At 47.6% G+C, this 19,441-nt stretch overlaps 1 long non-coding RNA gene across 1 annotated transcript; it reads right to left on the reverse strand.

Moving 5' to 3' along the window:
- Window positions 1-224: 224 nt before the first annotated feature.
- LOC129381672 (uncharacterized) lies at window positions 225-17,829 on the reverse strand. Its single transcript, XR_011891080.1, has 3 exons — window positions 17,740-17,829; window positions 2,484-2,672; window positions 225-381 (listed from the first exon to the last, which is right to left on the reverse strand). It is a non-coding gene; the product is annotated as an uncharacterized lncRNA (long non-coding RNA).
- Window positions 17,830-19,441: the final 1,612 nt, after the last annotated feature.

Genomic DNA, 19,441 nt, shown 5'->3' on the forward strand with positions numbered 1-19,441 from the left:
AGCTAGCCAGGTTTATGAACCATGACGTTTAGTAGTTTATAGAAGGAAGTATGGCACGCCACGACGTTTGCGGCTCTGCGATACAACATTAAGTGCTCGGTTCACGCGGGTAGCGAATGGTCACTGCTCCATCGAGACGAGATTCAAAGTAAGAGCACCTTGAGGAAGTCAACACGGGGGTGCGTAACGCGTTCGTTAGTCAGGCAAGTTGTACTAGCCTTGTTCCAGCTGAATGGGTTTATGGTTACGTGCTCGCCCTGAGGGTCAATGCGGAACGGGCCCATCTCCATGGCAGCAGCAATGAGCGAGCTACATCCGGGTCCTCCATGCAACCACACCAACACGGGGTCGTCAGACGGGGACCGCTGGCTTTCCATAAACCTTCGTATGAAGAAACGAGAACAGGGTTCTCGGCTTGTACTTTATTTCGCAATAATGCAGCACTGGAAAGAAAAATATGACGGAATCCCTAATGCGCGACGCTGTGCTCGAGACAACCTCACTACGATAGAGGACACGCAGCTGAAGGGCACGTTCTTCTGAACGATCATGCTCCTGATTGGCTTATGCATGCCGCGGCTTTACGTTATCGTAAATCGGAGTCAAAATCTACCTCAGGGAATAAGAAGTGCTAAGGCATGATGCAGACAGTATTTCTGAGCCAGTATGCCTTCGGTATTAATATTTCTATGGGATGACATTGCTAGTCATTGAAATCTTACATTCATCATTCGAGAGTTGTCTGTCCTTTACGCACGCGCGTGTACACGCACACACACACACACCTGTAGGCAATTACGGAAATAGTCATTCATTGTCTGCTACATTCCTATCTAGGCAGTTACGAAATGTACTAATATAAGTACACTTTATATAAGTACTTATATTAGTACAAGTGCACTTATATAAGTACCGTAGTATACTACGGTGTCCGACATTACTTCCTAATTGTTTTGAAGATAATATAAACCCCTGCGCAGAACGCAGCCACGTCGCAGAAAGAAAATTTTCATAAGCCTAAAATGAGCCTCCAAGTTCACCACTGTAGTAATCCGGCTGACATACAACGGTGGCAAAGCATGAAAGCCATGAAATGTGACAGTAAAATCCAGAACTTCAGCAGGTGTTCTAACAGCGCTCTTCATATACAACATCTGTCATTCTCGCGTTTCTTTTGTTGTTGTTTTTCTTTCGCCTTATTTAGCGATACACCTATAATGTGCGCTGACCCATGTAGGAAACCTGTGCGCGGTTTCGCTGAAAAACTGCAGCAATAAAGTCGGCCAACACAGTGCCTCAATGCTAATTCTACTCTAAACGTAACAACGCACGGGCAGTTCAGTAGGAAACTAAAAATAAGCAGAAGCTCGACATTCTGTTTCCATTTTGTTGTGTGCTTGTTTATTTCAATGTGCATGGTAGCTTGGGTCATCTGAAGTCGTACCAGAGGATGCGAGGGCAACTTGCCCATCAATGGCTTTCCAAAGTAGAAGTATTGGACATTCAGAAAAAAAGCAGACATTGGCTTACGCACTCATTCGTCGAAATAAAGGAAAGCTTTTCAATGTTCTAGTGAGGCGTGAAAGAAAGCAGCAAGCGCCTTCTATGCGCCATGTTCCTAAAATGCATAACGCTCGTCGCATTACTGCGGGTCTGAAGCACTTGGAAAGTACTTTGCCCATAATCGTACACGTTCCGCAAGCATCGCGAACATCTCAACGACCATCATGTTGGATGTGCAGTTGCGTCAACTTTAGGCCGTAAAAGTTTAGGTTTATTTATTTATTTCTTTCATAAGTGGTAAATATGCTAGCATAACTATACAGAGAGAGGTCCCAGAGCGTGTAGCTGAAAGGAGACCCCTTGTCACAAAATACATACATTTGTGCAAATATATAGCATAAAACAGCAATGTAGTAGTCACTAAGTGGAATATTACGCAAAGTAAATGTAGTACAAACTGCAGCTAACGCAAAATTCAAAACTAGCATTACAACTAACAGAGTAGTTCCTGCATTCACAACACAACAAACCGCAAAATGTTTATAAAGTGTACAATTGAATATAGAAAAGAGAAAAAACAAAAGAGAAATGAGCAGGAATGAAACGATTATGTGAATAATTTTGGTTATATAGTAGGAAAGTTAATAATGTATTCTTGGGGAGACTTTGAAGAAGTTGCGGATAGTTAGCAAGCCCTTTGAATTAATTCTGTGCTTGGAGGCATATAACCTATCAGACAGTGGAGAAAGAAACACAGTAAGCAGGCTCTTGACCGCAACACAGACGGGTACAAACCTTGCCTGCTCCTCAGGAAGACGATAGGAAGAAAGAAAGTAAAGATAGGAAGATGGGCAAGGAGGCGAGATGACAGGAAAAGACAGACTACAAATGCTCAAATAAAACTACTACGAACAACTGAGCCTGACCACGGGAACAGACAGAGGTGCGCACAGTTAACACGTGGCGACGCGTACACTTACCAATAGTGAAGCAGTCGACCTTCGGCGGCGTTCAGAAAACCCGAGTAGTGCCTGAAGTTTATGCGTTCACGGAGTCCCGGCAATCTGGTCACCTCCAACTCGGACTGGTCGACGGCCACGCCCAGCAGTGGCAGTGCCGTCATCACGAGCACAATTTCGGTTAGCATGGCTCTCACCAGGCGTCGTGCCCTTTGAGTAATGAAGTTAAACAACGTGTGAAATGCGTATGTGGGAGCCACACTTCTGATGCGCAACTTTATGACTTATAACCCTTAACCCGTAGACCTTTGCAAGGTTATAATGACGCGAATGCTTACATAAGCAGCGTTTACATGAATACGACAGAAGCGTATCGTATGAACTTTCAAGCGTATCGCATCTCATGTAAACGAGGTAATTCGCTAGGAAGGCGTATCGCATCCAATACGCCGAACAAGGGTAGTTTGAGATGGAGAATGCGCATTTCAGCGGCGCATGCAAACAGAAGCGTATCGCACCAGGAATTATGGGAAAGCATTCGCTGCGGGATTACAACCGGCCAACCAACCAGCGGCGCAGCCGTATGGCAGCGGAACCATGTTTACCGGAAGTAGGGGGCTCATCTTCAAATGTGACGCCATACGGTGCTAGCTTGCCGGCCAGCGAGATATGGTGAGATGCGCATACATGCAAACGGAGGTGCATCAGCGGAATGCGATACGACAAGATAATACGATACGCTTCTACCGTATTCACGTAAAAGAGTTCATGGACATCGTCACAAACACTACATCTCAACATAGGCTTTCGTTGTAAGCGGACTTCCACGCACACATTTGCGCTGTTACGCAAACCGGTTTTATTTCGCTACGTTTACCTCGGAGGTAAAGCAGACTTACCTTAGTTGAGGAAGTACAGGGCAGTTTGTCGCCCCGTGTCCCCTGGCTCCTCTGACCTCGCCGCGCCTTGACTGAGCACGTGTCACTCTCAGCTGCTGTTACAGCAGCAACGTGCCAGTGCGCGAGATAACGGCTCGCTAACAGCCGGGTTCGTGTTTCGCTGCCGGCCGGAGCACCGATAAAACGGAAACTATATCTCCCGTAGGTCACCGGTACGGACACCGTAGTTACTTTTTGACAGCGTATGTGCGTTCCGTCCAAGTAGCTCGTATATCAGCTACCCGGTAGCCCTGGCCAAACTCAGCGCTTTGTTGGATTAAAAAAAAAACTTTTCATGCACCTCATTCACGTACGTCTGATGGGCCCACCTACTGGTGGCGCCCGAAACTGCCCTGCGCTAAAGCCCCTTAAACTTCCAAAAGTAGTGACACGCTTTGAAGAATGCCGCCTCCTCCTCGAGCGCTCTGGCCGAAGCCGACGCCGCGTCGATATTGGCCTAATGGCATCACGTGGCCCCTTGCGCCGGCTTCGTTTGTTTACAGTCACGGTTCAGGGCCATTTTTGCTCGAGAAGCGGCGCTTGTTGGCGCCATTCCTTCCATTCCTATTCTGTGTTGCTTTGATTTTGTGAACGCCTTGAAGGATGTTTTGTGGCAAGTGCGACGTCGCTTCAGGTCAGTTTCTGTGACCATGACCTGCTGCGCGTTCGGGTGCCAATTTAGTTTTAGCAAAGGCAAGAACCTGTTCGCGATACCGTCCGGTAAGCCCGACTGGTTAAGAAGAAAGGCATGGCTTCACCGAATCGGGAGGGAGAACTTCCGACCAACTTCCTCCGCGCGACTATGCGAGGTAAGTTGTGAGTCTCTCAGAGTATAGTATGTGCCAGGCTTGCGTATTGTGCTGCGGGCAATAACACAGTAGATATTGACACGTGTACTTATCTTTATCGGGCAACCACGTTTCGCCGCCTAACAAATGTAATCGCACAGCGTGGGACGCGCCTGCATGTATCCGAAGTTTCTGGAAAGTTATCGATGCTTCTATCCCCTGTCTGTTGTCGCCAAACCTTATTTATCTGATTTCATCACCTGACGCGAATCCATCCATCACCTGACTACCTCACCCGCTTCGCTGAAACTAAAGCACTGCCGAAAGGTAGCGCAGCCGAAGTGGCGAAATTTTTCGTCGAGAACATCATGCTGCGATATGGTGCTCCAGAAGTCCTCATCACCGACAGAGTAACGGCTTTTACAGCAGAGCTCATGCAAGCCATTCTGCAATACAGCCAGACAAGTCACAGGAGGACAACTGCCTACCATCCGCAGACGAATGGTCTTACGGAGCGCCTGAATAAAACCCTCGCCGACATGCTAGCAATGTACGTCGACGTCGAACACAAGACGTGGGACGCGGTCCTGCCGTACGTAACCTTTGCGTACAACACGGCGATGCAAGAAACAACACAGATCACGCCGTTTAAGCTGGTTTACGGCAGGAACCCGACGACGACGCTTGACGCCATGCTGCCGCACGTAACTGACGAAGAGAATGTTGACGTCGCTAGCTATCTCCAGCGCGCTGAAGAAGCCCGACAGCTCGCCCGCCTGCGAATCAAGAGCCAGCAGAGGACCGACAGCCGACACTACAACCTCCGACGACGCTTCGTCGAGTACCAGCCCGGCGACCGTGTTTGGGTATGGACCCCTATACGCCGACGAGGACTGAGCGAGAAGCTTTTGCGTCGCTATTTCGGACCGTACAAGATCATCCGACGTATTGGCGCGCTGGACTATGAGGTCGTGCCAGACGGCATTTCGCTATCACAACGGTGCCGCTCACGACCTGAAATAGTCCACGTTGTGCGACTCAAGCCGTACTACCAGCGTTAATGAACTTTGGGGCTTCGCGTAACTGACCTTTGGACTTTGTTTATTTTCGTTGTTTTGTTACTTATGCTTATTAAGTGTCCTTTTGTGTTTCGCTCTCTTATATTTGTAGCATCGGGACGATGCTCTTTAAGAGGGGGGTATTGACACGTGTACTTATCTTTATCGGGCAACCACGTTTCGCCGCCTAACAAATGTAACCGCACAGCCTGGGACGCGCCTGCATGTGTCCGAAGTTTCTGGAAAGTTATCGATGCTTCTATCCGCTGTCTATTGTTGCCGAACCTTATGTTATCTGATTTCGTCACCTGACGCGAATGGTGTAGAACTTTGTGGAAGGCACGCGGGTCCAAACGATTAGTCTGGAACATTCGACAACTGCTTTATCAAAGCGGACGCGCTTGACCCGCTGATCAGATTTTCGACGATCGCCGACCGTGTTCGCCGCTATCGTTGTGCTATAAGTGTAGCCTGTTTTTGTGGGCACAGGTTCGCCCAATAAAAGTTCGTTTTGTCTTTCACAGTATTACTACTGTGTTCTTCAACGTCACCACCACGTGACAATATTGCACAGTTCACTGTGCATGTTGTCATTTGTACGCACGCTTTAACACGATTTTTACGCAACGTCTGCTTTGTTTATATACGTACTACGTGGTCGTGTTAGTCGTATTTGGTGCGCTTAATCGTTTTGTACGCCAACCGGCTTCAGTTCGCGAGCACGCGAGGTTGCGTGCGATAACATGATTACGAAATTTTTAAGATTCAGCGCAGTCCTTTTGACAAAATTTCAGTCTCGATCATGAAAGCGCCTCAGCAGAGCAACTCTCTGCCTTATGTGGTTACTTACTAGCCTTCTTTAGATAGAATAGCTTTGTTTGCCTCATTTGTTCGTGTTCCTCGTTGGCGGTCGCCCGGTGGATTTTCGATACCGAGGCACCGATAAAAAGCGTGCGTGCTCTCCTGAAACCGTGTTACGCGGTGCGTTCGTCGCCGAGCGACAGCATCATGGGTAATTGAGACATATGTGCGAATTCGCATGAGCTTTGAAGTGTGTGAAGCTTAAGATGCGGCGGTGGAGCACTCGCAAATAAAACGTGCGGTCGCCCGCCCGTTCCCTGGTTGGTTTAGTCGTCGTTCGTGCTTAGTCGTTTGCTCGTTCGTTCGCACGCTCGTTTAGTCGTTCGATTAGTCGTTCGATTAGTCGTTCGATTAGTCGTTCGATTAGTCGTTTGCTCGTTCGTTTAGGTCGCGCGCTCGTATGGTTGTTCGCTTGCTCGTTCATTTCACTATTAGTTTCTACAGTCACTATGCCTAATTGAGACGCGCTTGCTGTAGGACTCTTAGGCTGGTGCGTTTATTTACGCAATGAGACAATAAATGGTGCACACGGACTTGTGACTCCAAAGGCGAATCTGTCATGCATCTATGTTGAAAATAAGCTGTTAACTTGCAACTCGAATGCCGTTTCATATCATTTTGACAAAACATCATTTCACTTGCCGCAATTTCAGCCGCGTCATCGCCGGGGGATTCTTTGCGCGATCATGACTTCACTAATAAAGTCATGTCTCGCAAATGTTACTTCGGAGGGCGTGCAACCGTCCTCAATGCATGTACCTCAGTGCAACTCGGTTCGCGACAAGTACGTCACTTAGTAAACGGACGAACCAACGCACGATGAAGTGTTATTCGTGATAAGTCATTAACCTGAAAAAAATTACTGAAGCCCACAGTGGTCTTGTCTGAGATTGAGCCAAGCATTGTTATCACGCTCCCGCTTCGCGCACGAATGCTAAAAACTTATTTTATTTTCTTGTGTACTCAGAGTCCCGACTCGATGATCGGCAGCGGTATTTCTGTCGACGTTGAGATACGAGAAACATAATAGCACAAGCACCCACCTCTGAGCCTTTGCGCGTGCTCAGATTGGCAAGCACGCACGTTGGCGGCACTGTAGCTTGTAATACACTTACGAACCTTCAGAGCAGTGATCTCCGTCAGCCTTTGTACGTCATAGCTGATACGCGCCGCGAATTCACATGGTAAGGCGGCGCGGATTCTTTAGGATGAGGGCTTGCTGGTAGTCAAGATGTTGTCCTGTTATTTACGTGTTATTTACAATCATTCGCAACAAGATGTTGCGACACGCCCTTGACAAATGTTGCGTGCCAAATTGTAAGGCACGCGATACATTCGCAGTCGACAACGCACAGCGTTAACACTCCTTCAGATACTTTTTTTTAAGAAATAGTTATCAAAAAAATGAAACAAACGCTGCCGTTACTGAATTTGTACAAACATCCGACTTGAAATTTTATGCTGGACACGAAGTTACGCGGAGCTGTAAAACCAACGTGAACGCCAAACGCATTCACTCTGCGAAAGGTCGTCTGCTGCGCTCGAGCATCGTAGGCGGCGCCACGGTCGAGGAGGGAGCGCAAAAGAGAGGAGAAACGAGGACAAGTGAAGGCAGAGGAGCAGAGTGTCACTACTTTACGAAGTTTAAGAGGTATTACCCTGCGCCGCTCCAACCCGCCGCACTTTCGTACGTGGTTGGGATGGTTGGGATTCCTGCGCTTGTCTCAATCATTGGCGCATGCGCTGCTATGCAGATGGGCACGTTCCGCCGCGGACAAAGGGCTTGCGTATCCCTTTGTCTCGCTCCCAGAGCCTCTTCACGCAATTTCTAGACCACACGTGTCTAACTCAAGAGGTGCCATAGCCGAGCAATCTTGAAATTTCTGCAACAAATCGCACGCTTGTTGTCCCAGTGACTCCTGATGAGCACGAGTATGAGTTGTATAACATGCCTTCTACGACACAGCGAGCACTCTTAAAACGAGCCTTCAATCACTGGTGGACAAACGTACTGCCCGGCTACGCCTCTCCGAACGCCGCGGCGCGAGGCCTCACTCCCTATTATCGTGACCACTCCCTATTAGAAGACCAGTCGTAGTCAAAGGTGGTGGGCGCGAATTGTCACCCCTTGGTCTTTTCGCCCGACTATCTTCACGCCACTTCTTGAACATAAGTGCCGAACGCGAGAGGCGCCACAACCGAGTAGGCGTGACATTTATGAAATAAAATTGGACGCTTGTAGGGGTTATATAGCAACTTACGAGCACTGGTTTGAATTTCATGGCTTAAACCCACTATGGCTGAGTGAGCTCTCTCAAACACAACCGTTCGCACTCGGATCGACAAACGTACTGCCGAACTCTATGCCTTTCTGAACGCCGTGCGAGAGGCTAAATTTAGCTCCGATTGTGTCATGCGTGGCGCGACAGCGGCGCCACCTGTGCACGTGACACACGCATTATAGAGTAATAGCTTCTACAAGACGATGTCAAAGTAAGGCACGTGAGTTTTAGCAAGCGACCACGCTGTTTTAGCAAACGACCCCTTTTTTACCATTTCCAAAAGACGTTTCACGTTACATATTTAAAAAAATACGGTTTAATAAAACAAGAGGAGGAGCTGAAGGCCACGTTATGCTCGTCGCGGCCTCCTCTTGTATGAAGAATTACCCGAAACCAAAGCGCGGCTCGACCTAGGGTCCCGGTATCAAGAAAATGACAATTTTGGGGCGGATTTAAGAGGGCGCTTTTGGTTGTGAGAGTTCATAATGTTGTGTTTTTTTGTTTTTTTATTGTTTAACCTAGGTAGGACATTAGGCAGTATAGTTGCAAGAGCTTGGGGGCGCAACCCAGCGCCCCGTTCCAAAGGGGACGCTCATCACATCCATTCCTCCATCGATCCTTCCCTAGGAAATTTATTGTGATTGAAACAACACACTGAAACAGGCGACGCAGCGCATGAGAGGCAGCGCATCAAGATCACTTTTTGCGATTAATTTTTTGCAATATATTACAAAGGAAAATATATTACAGCCCTCTCCAACCAGGAAACAAACAGGAGAAGGGCTAACCTAATGGGCTTGTTAGGCACAATGCGACGGCTGTAGGCTTGCTAAGCCATCGCCTTTGAACGACGAGAAAAGCAGGTGTTGCTATAGATCACGTGGTAACTGGCTTTTGTAGGCGATACGATACAAACCATTGGTGCACAGTCGGAAAAACGCTTTTATGTGCTGTCCTGAAATAAATTACGTTTTTCATCGCAGAGCCTTAAGAAACACCGTACGTCACCGCTTGACAGGCAATAAAGCAAAGCAAAAGCAATTCTGCGCCATTTGTCCAGCCTAAAATAATTTCTTCGGTTTATATTTCTCCTTTCGTACCATTCTAATAAGGCGAATACCATTCTCAACCTAGTTCAGTCGCTTTGAGTCTTTATCTAGCCTCTTTACGCGGCTGTTCAATAAAAAAAAAATTCTTTAAAATTTATCCGGTGCTGGGCAGAATCAGACCCACGTCACACGGGCCCGTCATGCGCAGCAGCCCAACGCCTTAGCGCTACGTCACGGTGTTTAAGATCCGCATTTCTTACCCAGAGGTGCGTCAGATTCTACCATCTTGCACTGACCAAGTGGTAGCGGCTTCGCTGGAGTCGTTAGCCTACGTTCAAGCAGTGGAATACCCATTTTTTCTGAGTTTTTTCATACGTAGCGAGAAGGGCTGCTTCATTGAAGGTCGCTAAAGGAAAAGTGTGGCAAATGTCATATAGTCTATGACGAAATAGGGTGTTGAAATTGGAATTGGCTTGCAGAAAATATGTGAAACTGGGATATTACGTCTGAAGATGGAGTGACCATATATTCGCTTTTATATAAAGGCTTTGTACAATGCTTCTTCTGAAGGCCCCGGTCGCGAAATGCATTCCTAGGTGCTAAAACATGATCCAGCATCTTTAAAGGAGGGGGCAAGCAGACTAACTATCGCGCCGTAGTCACGACGTGGGTCATCGAGGCTCCTGTACAAGTTCAAATGGGATTTTCTATAGCTGCCTCATGTTGTACGTGACAGAATCTTCCATAAGCTTTATTCACAAAATACGCCCCAGATGCACACATTCGAACGCACTTTCCAGAGCTGAAATCGAAATACTTTTCACCTGAATGGCTACAATCGAATGCCTACTTTGGGCACCTAGTGTGGCTACCGAAAGAATATCGAAGAAAAGGTGAGACGCTTGGTCTACAGACAACCGTACGCATACTGCTCGGTATCCGACACCGGCGAGACAAAATTTTCCGGAGTGGTTGCGCTCAAGCGAACGCGTTGCAATCCGTCGAGTCCATGCAGCGCTGGCAGCGAGCAACTACCGTTTCTTTTCCTCGTCTACTAGCCGGAAAGCGTCCAGAACTCTGCCAGACGAAAATCAACTCGGCCAGAGAAAAACGAACACGCACCGAAGGGGGCCGTGCAGTGGTCGGGGCAACACGAGAAAAACTCATGCGAGGAAAATGCAAGCTGGCTCTGGCAGCCTGCGGGTGGCGAGAACAAGAAAATTAAAAAGACTCAATGTGTCTGCGCGAAGAAAAGTCAAAGTAAGAAAATGGATAAGGACGTAGTTACCTTTTCTGGCTTTAGTGTATTGACATGGATGCTTTGGCACAGGTGAAAAAAAACGTTTATATTCTTTTCTGTGACATGACGGCCCAAATGAACCACCACAACGCTGCCTCTCATTCAACTCGCTGTGTGCTTTGTCAGCTTGTCTGAAAGTGTGTTGATTTGGCTTTTCTCGTTGTATGGTCCGATGTACGACTTTAGAAAAGTCAATGCACCTTTGGCGTCAACTATTTATAACAGCATTGATCCCGCAAAGTACCGGAATTCAATATTTAAAGCTCGACATTGGAAATGTGAATGCATCTTTCGCATCGAAAGGTTATGAGAACTTTATACCCATGAAGTTTAGCAGAACTGAAATCCAAGCGCTCCGTAGATCCCGCGGCCTCCGCAAGATGCCGAGACGAGCCCGCTCCCCATATAGGCGCCCTTGAACCTTTGTGCTCGGTGGGGCTCCTTGCGTTACGATATGTGACTCCCAATGCATGGGCGTTCGCGCTAAAATGTCTTGTCGAGCGTGAAAAGGACATTCTAGACAAAATCGACCATGATTTCCGGCGCTGGGTGTAGTTTTGGTCGGCGGCACACTACACCACGAAAAAATTTCGGGGAAGGCCCAATAAGCCACTCCACCCCACCCACCCTCACCCTCCCCCCCGGCTAGGCCCCCCTGGACCTTACGAAACCCTGCCGGCGTCGCCGTGGCCGTGTTGCACAGTTTGTGTGCACGGCACGTGCTGTGTTTGCTTTCCTATCCGACACAAATGCAAGTGCTGGGCTGTGGAGGTCGCGTGCTGGAGCATGATCGCGTGAACATTACAATCATCCGTAGCCTGGAGGGAGTTCTTGTTGCTGGCGTCTAAACAGCGTGCTGGCCACGTGTGCAGAAGGAGCACCAAAACAGGCGCCCGCAAACTGGCTCCAATACTCAGCGTCGACGACGTCCAGGCAAGAAATAAGCGCCGCGCAGAGCAGCAGCGTCTTCGCTACGTATGAATGTATGAATACAATGCATGCATACAATTATATTAATTCAATTGCCGACAGCCACATAATTCAATTATAGTGTTTACACTTCTGCTACGATGCAATGTGCCACGTGATGCAATGATAACGCTCAGCCCTCTCCGACAGTTTGAACAAATACACACAAAGCCACCTGAAGCAAACTCGTCTCCCTGTGCATTCTGTAGGCTATATACGCAGGGAAACAGCGCTGTTGCGCGCAAGCTGAACTGTAACCTAATCTTACCGCGCTCGTATTGTACTAAACGCTAAAGAAATTACACATTCGCTGCCACCATCATCGCTAATTATTGTCAATCAAAGCAAACCGCTTACAAAGTTTCACTTACATCGATTCCCGCAGTGCGTGGGATCCACGATAGAGTGTATAAGCGCGACTAAACGAGCACGTAGAAAGAAACAGATACACAGAGACAGCGCTTCACTTTCAGCTATATATTTCATTTTCGCACGCATCGATGTATATATACCGTGCGAGCGGAAATACACCTGAAAAAAAGAACATTCAATGTTGCATATCGACCAACCGTACACGTGTGCCAGGCAACACTGATATATAGGTCGATATGCAACACTGAAGGTTGTCTTTTCCTGCCATGTTTGTTTCCGCTCGTACGGTATATATACACCGATGCGTGCGAAAATAAAGTCTATAGAAAGTCTCTGTGTATCTGTTTCTTTCTACGTCCTCGTTCAGTCGCGCTTATACACTCTATATCATGGATTCTAATCAACTAGCCCACCAACGTGTTTTAACCCAGCGTGCGATCCGCCGATTTTTCTTCAATGTCCATGGACGGACGGACGGACGGACGGACGGACGGACGGACGGATGGAGGGAGGGAGGGAGGGAGGGAGGGAGAGAGGGAGGGAGAGAGGGAGGGAGGGAGGGATGGATGGATGGATGGATGGATGGATGGATGGATGGATGGATGGATGGATGGATGGATGGATGGATGGATGGATGGATGGATGTTATGGGCGTCCCCTTTGGAACAGGGCGGTGGGTTGTGCCACCAAGCCCTTCCTATTATACTGCCTAATGCCCTACCTAGACTAAAAAAGAAAACAAAGAAGAAAAAAACACTATGAACTCCAACAACCAAATTTTCCAATCCACTATTGCGAACTTTGCTTTTGTACGTCTCCGTTTTTTGTCGTTTCCATACTTTTCTTCCACCAATCTTCCAATCGCCTCTTACTACGTCCATGCCTCAAAACTCCCGCGCCCTCTGTGCGGAGGTAACGCGGACCACCTGGCTTAGCAAGAGGAAAGCTAAGCAACCACCCAATACAGAGTTTCATACAATAATTACTACAGGGGACTCTGACGCTAGTGTCTACGGGAGCTGCCATGGAGCAAGGAAAAAGTTAAGAGAGTGCATTAAGTCACGCAGTCAGCCTTGTTAAGCGAACGCTCCGTTAAGTCTATGCATTTGCTCAGTGGCGGTACAACACGTGACCTCTTGCGTCGCGATCACGGACCAAGAATGGAGATTTGCTGAGACATTTGGTTCCCAGTAGCTATGCCGGTAGTTTTTATTCGGTGCGCGCTTGTTCACCTGCCGCGCCGTGGCTCTACCTTCAGAGTGGGAAGACTAAAATTAGATCCCTAGATTTTTCAAAAATATCTAGAGACTGAGTAAAACCAACCGCACACTTCGACGTGCGATCACCCTGTTGGGCTGACAGGTTTGGCTTCAACCGCGTTACAGTATGCTCCCTCCTATCTTTTACCTTCCTCAATGGGGGCTACAATCGGGGCAGTTCAGCCAACATGGAATTATGGGAAATTCATGGATTGGCTTGAACTTCATCCTTCAGGCTTTAAACGTACCTCCCCCTTTGTAAATCCGGAATTTTCAACAAAGTACTCTGTGTTAAATGATCCAATGGGCATTATTAAAATGACCCACCGGCAGGATTGGAACACAGGACCTCTAGCGCTGAAGTCCGGTATTGAAACCATTACGCCACGGACGCATCCATCGATAAGCAGCACAGAAGGCCCTTGCGTACAATCCGGCCTCTCGAGACATTTGGCACGCTCTAATTTGGACTACTGGACATGTTGAGCCGCTATTCCCAGTGATTGTGCGTGTTCGTGGAATATTCTACACGAACTTGGTTAAATCTCGCTGGCGGGCTAGTTGGTTAGAATTCATGACATAGAGTGCATAAGCGCGACGAAACGAGGACGTAGAATGAAACGTATACACAGAGAAACCGCTTTTCAACTATAGGTTCTATTTTCGCACCGATCGATGTATATGTACCGTACGAGCGGAAACAAACGTCACAAGACAAAAAACAACATTCAGTGGTGCATATCGATGAACCGTACACGTGTGCAAGGCATGGTGAAAACACATACCGCAAAGGTTACAAAGATCTCCGTATCTCCTTGTCAATAATAGCGAGACTGATGGTATATGCTCACGCACATTTCCTGCAATTTTGCAATTTCGTAGGGCTTCCACAATCTCCCTCCTCATCCTGCATTGAGCCCTATACAGAATGGAAGTACTTTCAATGGAAGGGTTTCCAGGAACAATATCTCGGCAATGAATACCCATATGACCCGAGATTACCCTAGTGACGTTATATCAATGCTCTTTTAATCTCTTATGAAAATATCTCATTAATCTCTATCAAAGAAATTCAGTTCGCCCCCTCATGATCGGAGCGCTATAACTATTGATTATACCGCGCGGCCACCAAACAAATATAGCACAGTACGTTAAACGTTAGGGCTAGTTGGTGGGTCATCCTGAACACGCTCACGGCGCAAGGCTAAAGATATTATAGACAGAGACAATAAAGAACGCGGGCAGCGCCATCTGTACTTTTCGTTCTGGCGTTTTTCTTGCACAGTACTACATAAGGTGTTCCTTGTGCGAACAAAATTTGTTGGCATACAGCGCTGTCAGCGTTGTTTCTTGGCTCTATCCCTGCATCCTACCGCTGTAGGTGTATGCATTCAGAATGTGACATGTTTGAGCGTCTGCTTCCTACGCAGGGCTGACATCGATCTAACCACCGACGAAACTGTGTGGGCCGCCTCGGTCGCGGCTTTCCCCTATCAGCTCCTGCGATTGGGCCTGGACCAAATGATCACGCAAAGGTCCTTGGCCGCAAGATCCCTCGCCAAGGCTAGAATGTAAGTCAGCGTACATTGCCGACACTAGTGTTCTTTATGGAACTCAAAATATGAAAGAACATTCAAACACCTTAAACACCATGTACTGGTGGCGGCTATTGCGTTTCGCTTAAATATGTAATGAATACGAAAATTTAGAAAGTGAACATAAAGAAAGAAAGCGGAAGAAAGAAAGTTTAATTTTTTAGTACGGATCGACACTCCTTGCTATCCGATTCATATTAGAATTGAGAATTCACAAGTTCTTGAATGTTCATTTCTGCTCGCATACCACATATACTATACACAACACTTCAAGTTCTCTACAGGGAGAAGGAACGACGCAAGTGGCCAATGTTCCAAGCGATTCTGGTGCAGGAAGATTACGTTTACGACGCAGAAGCACCACTTACTGAGCGAATCGCATAGAGTCGCTAAATTTTCAATCATTTTCTCTCGTGGAATAAGGATGCCTTGCATTCAGGCAGCCTACTAGAGATGTCTATTTTTTATTTTGCTTTTTTACATTTAACCAAGTACTTCATTATTTGGACCCAATCTCCCCATACTTTCATTCCCTTAAGAAGGTCCACGGGCTTTTATAACACTTTCTTCCTTCAACATTTGGTGACGAGCTGCTTTCGTAACTGTCCTTATCACGGTGTGTCATGTACAATCAATTCGTTGTTTCTATGGCGCCGGGCAGCTAAGCGCGAGGTGGCGGATATTAACTCCCAGGCCCGGGAGCCGTTCTCGCTGGGGGCAAAATTCAAAAACTATCGTGTGCCGTGCAGTGGGGGCACGTTAAAGAACCACAGGTGGTCAAAATCAATCTGGAGTCCTGCCCTGCAGCGTGCCTCACAATCAGATGGTGGTTCTGGCACCTAAAATCACTGGATTTAATTTTCTTTTAGCGCGCAGCTCCTATAGGCACCCCACCCTGCGGCAAGCGTCGACCTGCATCGGCGTCGTAGCTCGGCGTAACCGAGCGAACAAACAAAGCGAAATATGAAAGCGAACGCGCAGCGGATGAAAGACGCGAGGAGGAAAGCGGAGAGGAGGGTGCAGCGGAACCGTGAGGCGTAAAGCGGAGGAGGGTATGGCAAAAGAGAGGAGAAAAGCGTGGCGCGTCGACAATGGCACTAGATGGCGCCAGAGTGGCGCACGTCGTGTGGGAGGTCTCTCTGCGGCGGCTGTTGGTAATCGCGCCCACGCGTCACTCACGCGCTGCCTCTCGCGATTTGCGCATTAGTGAGGCAGTCGCACCGCACTTCGCCCCATTTGCAACATGCCGCCCGAGACAGATTGTCTACGCGAGCCAATATATCGCAAAATGAAAATACACGTGTAGAGCTGCGCTCAAATTTCGCATTGGGGAGTATTGCAATCATAAGTTTTTTTTTTTTTTATTTACACTCAAATTTCACATTAGGGAGTATTCTAATCATCGGTGATTTTTTTTATTTACAAACTTCTCAGTTGAGCTGAAGCAGTGTTGATTGGTATTACATGCATCATACCATAAAAATAGGTCTTCAATTTCTTCTTTTTCTTCTTTTTTTTGCAGATCTAATATATTGGGTATTCAATCGGAGGTCTTTGTCTCAAACAGTTACATTGATTAGATTATCAAATTTTTATATTCTGACACTCACACGTGTTTCTCTGTCTTTTTTCCAGAGTAACGTTCGTCGGTGCTGGCCTCCTTTTGTTCTTCTACGCTCTCGGTGGCTTCACAGCACTCGCCATGGTCTTTTGTTTCCGGGACTGCGACCCAGTTTTTTGCGGATCCATATCTCCTTACGATCATGTACCTTACTGATAGAGAGTTTGCAATATTTGCGAAGGAGCCTTGGTGCAGAAACGCACAAGAGTACATTCACCGGATGCATTACCGCCCACTGCTTCGTCCAATATCCGGACGCGAACATAATTTGAAGGTTACTTGACAGCATGGTGTCACGCGCTTGCTTGCAACAGCTGGTATTCTGAAAAGTTCTGCGTCGTTTTCAAGTGTAAATTCAAGCAAGTTCATTAACTGTACTGCAGGCTAATACAGTTTCCAAGAAAAATTAATAGAGAGAACTATGCTGCTCTGGTCGTTCTGCTACTGTGTAATGCGGATTTGTGTAATTGTGGTGCCCAAACCATGATATGATTATGGGGCACGTCCCAGCAGGGGATTCTGGAATAATTTTGACCACCGGAACATCTTTAACGTGGCCCCAGTGCACGGGGCACGGGCATTTTTGCAACGTTCTCGCAATGTCATTTACTGCGCCTGATCTATGTGTGTTACCAGTCACTCGTACATTCATTTCTAAACACAGCAAGACAGTAAGTATAGGACCAACAAGCCTAATATTTGCAAATCGTTGCACTTATAACGCATCATTTTGTCGCAAATTGGAGAATTGACCGTATTCAACATCACAAGGCCCTTTCAAGCAATGAGAACTAAGTGTAAGGCGAATCCACGCGCTACTCATCATTCCGTAGTTAATCGAACCGCCATACTAAGAGCTCCCGCAGCTACTAGCGCTAGAACTTCCTCTAGTACTTTCTTGCAGAAAACAATAAGCTGTATAACATGGCCTCCGAGATCGGGCCGCACCAGATGCCACGCTGCCGACACCTTTGTTTACCGCGCGAACGAAACAAAGTGCACACTACGAAAGGACCACGCGACGCAAGCGCTGTCTCACGACTGGAAGTGTATTGCCAATAAATCCCATGTAAACGGAAAGACTCGCGCATGCGCAAACCAGCAAAACTAAAGCGGCAACAACAAAAGAATGTGTGTCAACGATGCAATTGCGCTGTAAGTAAAGATGCAATTAGTATTACTGACTTGCTATAGCTACGGTTCTTCACGTTGTATGCGCTGGCAGCAACGACCTGCAAAGCACACCTGCATGGCGCAAGCGTGCCTTCGTCTGATTTCGCGACTAGGCAACTGCGACCACCTGTGCTTATCATTTATACAGAAGTCACACACACAAGTCACACACACAAGTCAGCCAGCAGTCACGCTGGCCGTGTCGTCGTGAAGATTTACATCTGTGCTGTTTCGCGCCTTGTTTTCGTCGGTGTGTCTCTGCCTATATACAATCACATGTGGACTGAGCGTAGTGAACTTGAAGTTGGCGTTTGTACGCCTCCATTTGCGCGTTCCTTCGCTCTCGCGCTACAGCAACTTGTCAAAACAGAGTTGCCGTGTTAAAGTGTAGGTCGTCCATCACTTTTCCTGCTTCTTTTTTTTTTCATGCGCCTACGTTTTGTACGTGGACGGGCTTGAATGTATCGTACGGGGCAATTAATATCAAATTTTAGCGTGCCATTAAACGTATTAGAGAGCTTTAGCTGCCCTTATGGCGGGTGTTCTACCTCTACGCCACCGCTGCAGGTGCAGCGGTGGCGTAGAGGTAGAACACCCGCCTCGCGTGCATGAGGTCCGTGGTTCGAATCCCGGTGCCGGCAATTTTCCACCGGATTAAAAAAAAAAAAAAAAAAAAAAAAAAATCCGCGTGTTGATAAAATTGCACAAACAGGCCTGGAGTGTGGCCTGATCCCGGTGACCAGAACCGGTAACGCACTCCCTCACCAGAGCAGGATTGGCCACCCTGGTGCAGTACTTGGCCACAACCTCCTATATGAACACAACAATCAAACCCCGGCCCTCAGTCCCCAGCAGCTGCGAAGCTACTGACCACGGCGGCGGTCAGACCTGCGACGCTGCAGAGGGTGCTAAGAATCACTGGCTCCGGACAGGCCGCCATTGGAATATGAACCTGGCAACGTTTAACGCTAGAACGTTATCTAGTGAGGCGAGTCTAGCAGTGCTATTGGAGGAATTAGAGGGCAGTAAATGGGATATAATAGGGCTCAGTGAAGTTAGGAGGCCAAAAGAAGCATATACAGTGCTAAAAAGCGGTCACGTCCTGTGCTACCGCGGCCTAGAGGAAAGAAGAGAACTAGGAGTCGGATTCCTGATTAATAAGAATATAGCTGGTAACATACAGGAATTCTATAGCATTAACGAGAGGGTGGCAGGTCTTGTTGTTAAACTTAATAAGAGGTACAAAATGAAGATTGTACAGGTCTACGCCCCTACATCCAGTCATGATGACCAGGAAGTCGAATGCTTCTATGAAGACGTGGAATCGGCGATGGGTAGAGTGAAAACCAAATACACTATACTAATGGGCGACTTTAATGCCAAGGTAGGCAAGAAGCAGGCTGGAGACAAGGCAGTGGGGGAATATGGCATAGGCACTAGGAATAGCAGGGGGGAGTTATTAGTCGAGTTTGCGGAACAGAATAATATGAGGATAATGAATACTTTCTTCCGCAAGCGGGATAGCCGAAAGTGGACGTGGAGGAGCCCGAACGGCGAGACTAGAAATGAAATAGACTTCATACTCTGCGCTAACCCTGGCATCATACAAGATGTGGACGTGCTCGGCAAGGTGCGCTGCAGTGACCACAGGATGGTAAGAACTCGAATTAGCCTAGACCTGAGGAGGGAACGGAAGAAACTGGTACATAAGAAG

This window comes from Dermacentor andersoni, chromosome 11 (genome assembly GCF_023375885.2).
Source record: "Dermacentor andersoni chromosome 11, qqDerAnde1_hic_scaffold, whole genome shotgun sequence".
In the NCBI taxonomy this organism is placed as follows: Eukaryota; Metazoa; Arthropoda; class Arachnida; order Ixodida; family Ixodidae; genus Dermacentor; species Dermacentor andersoni.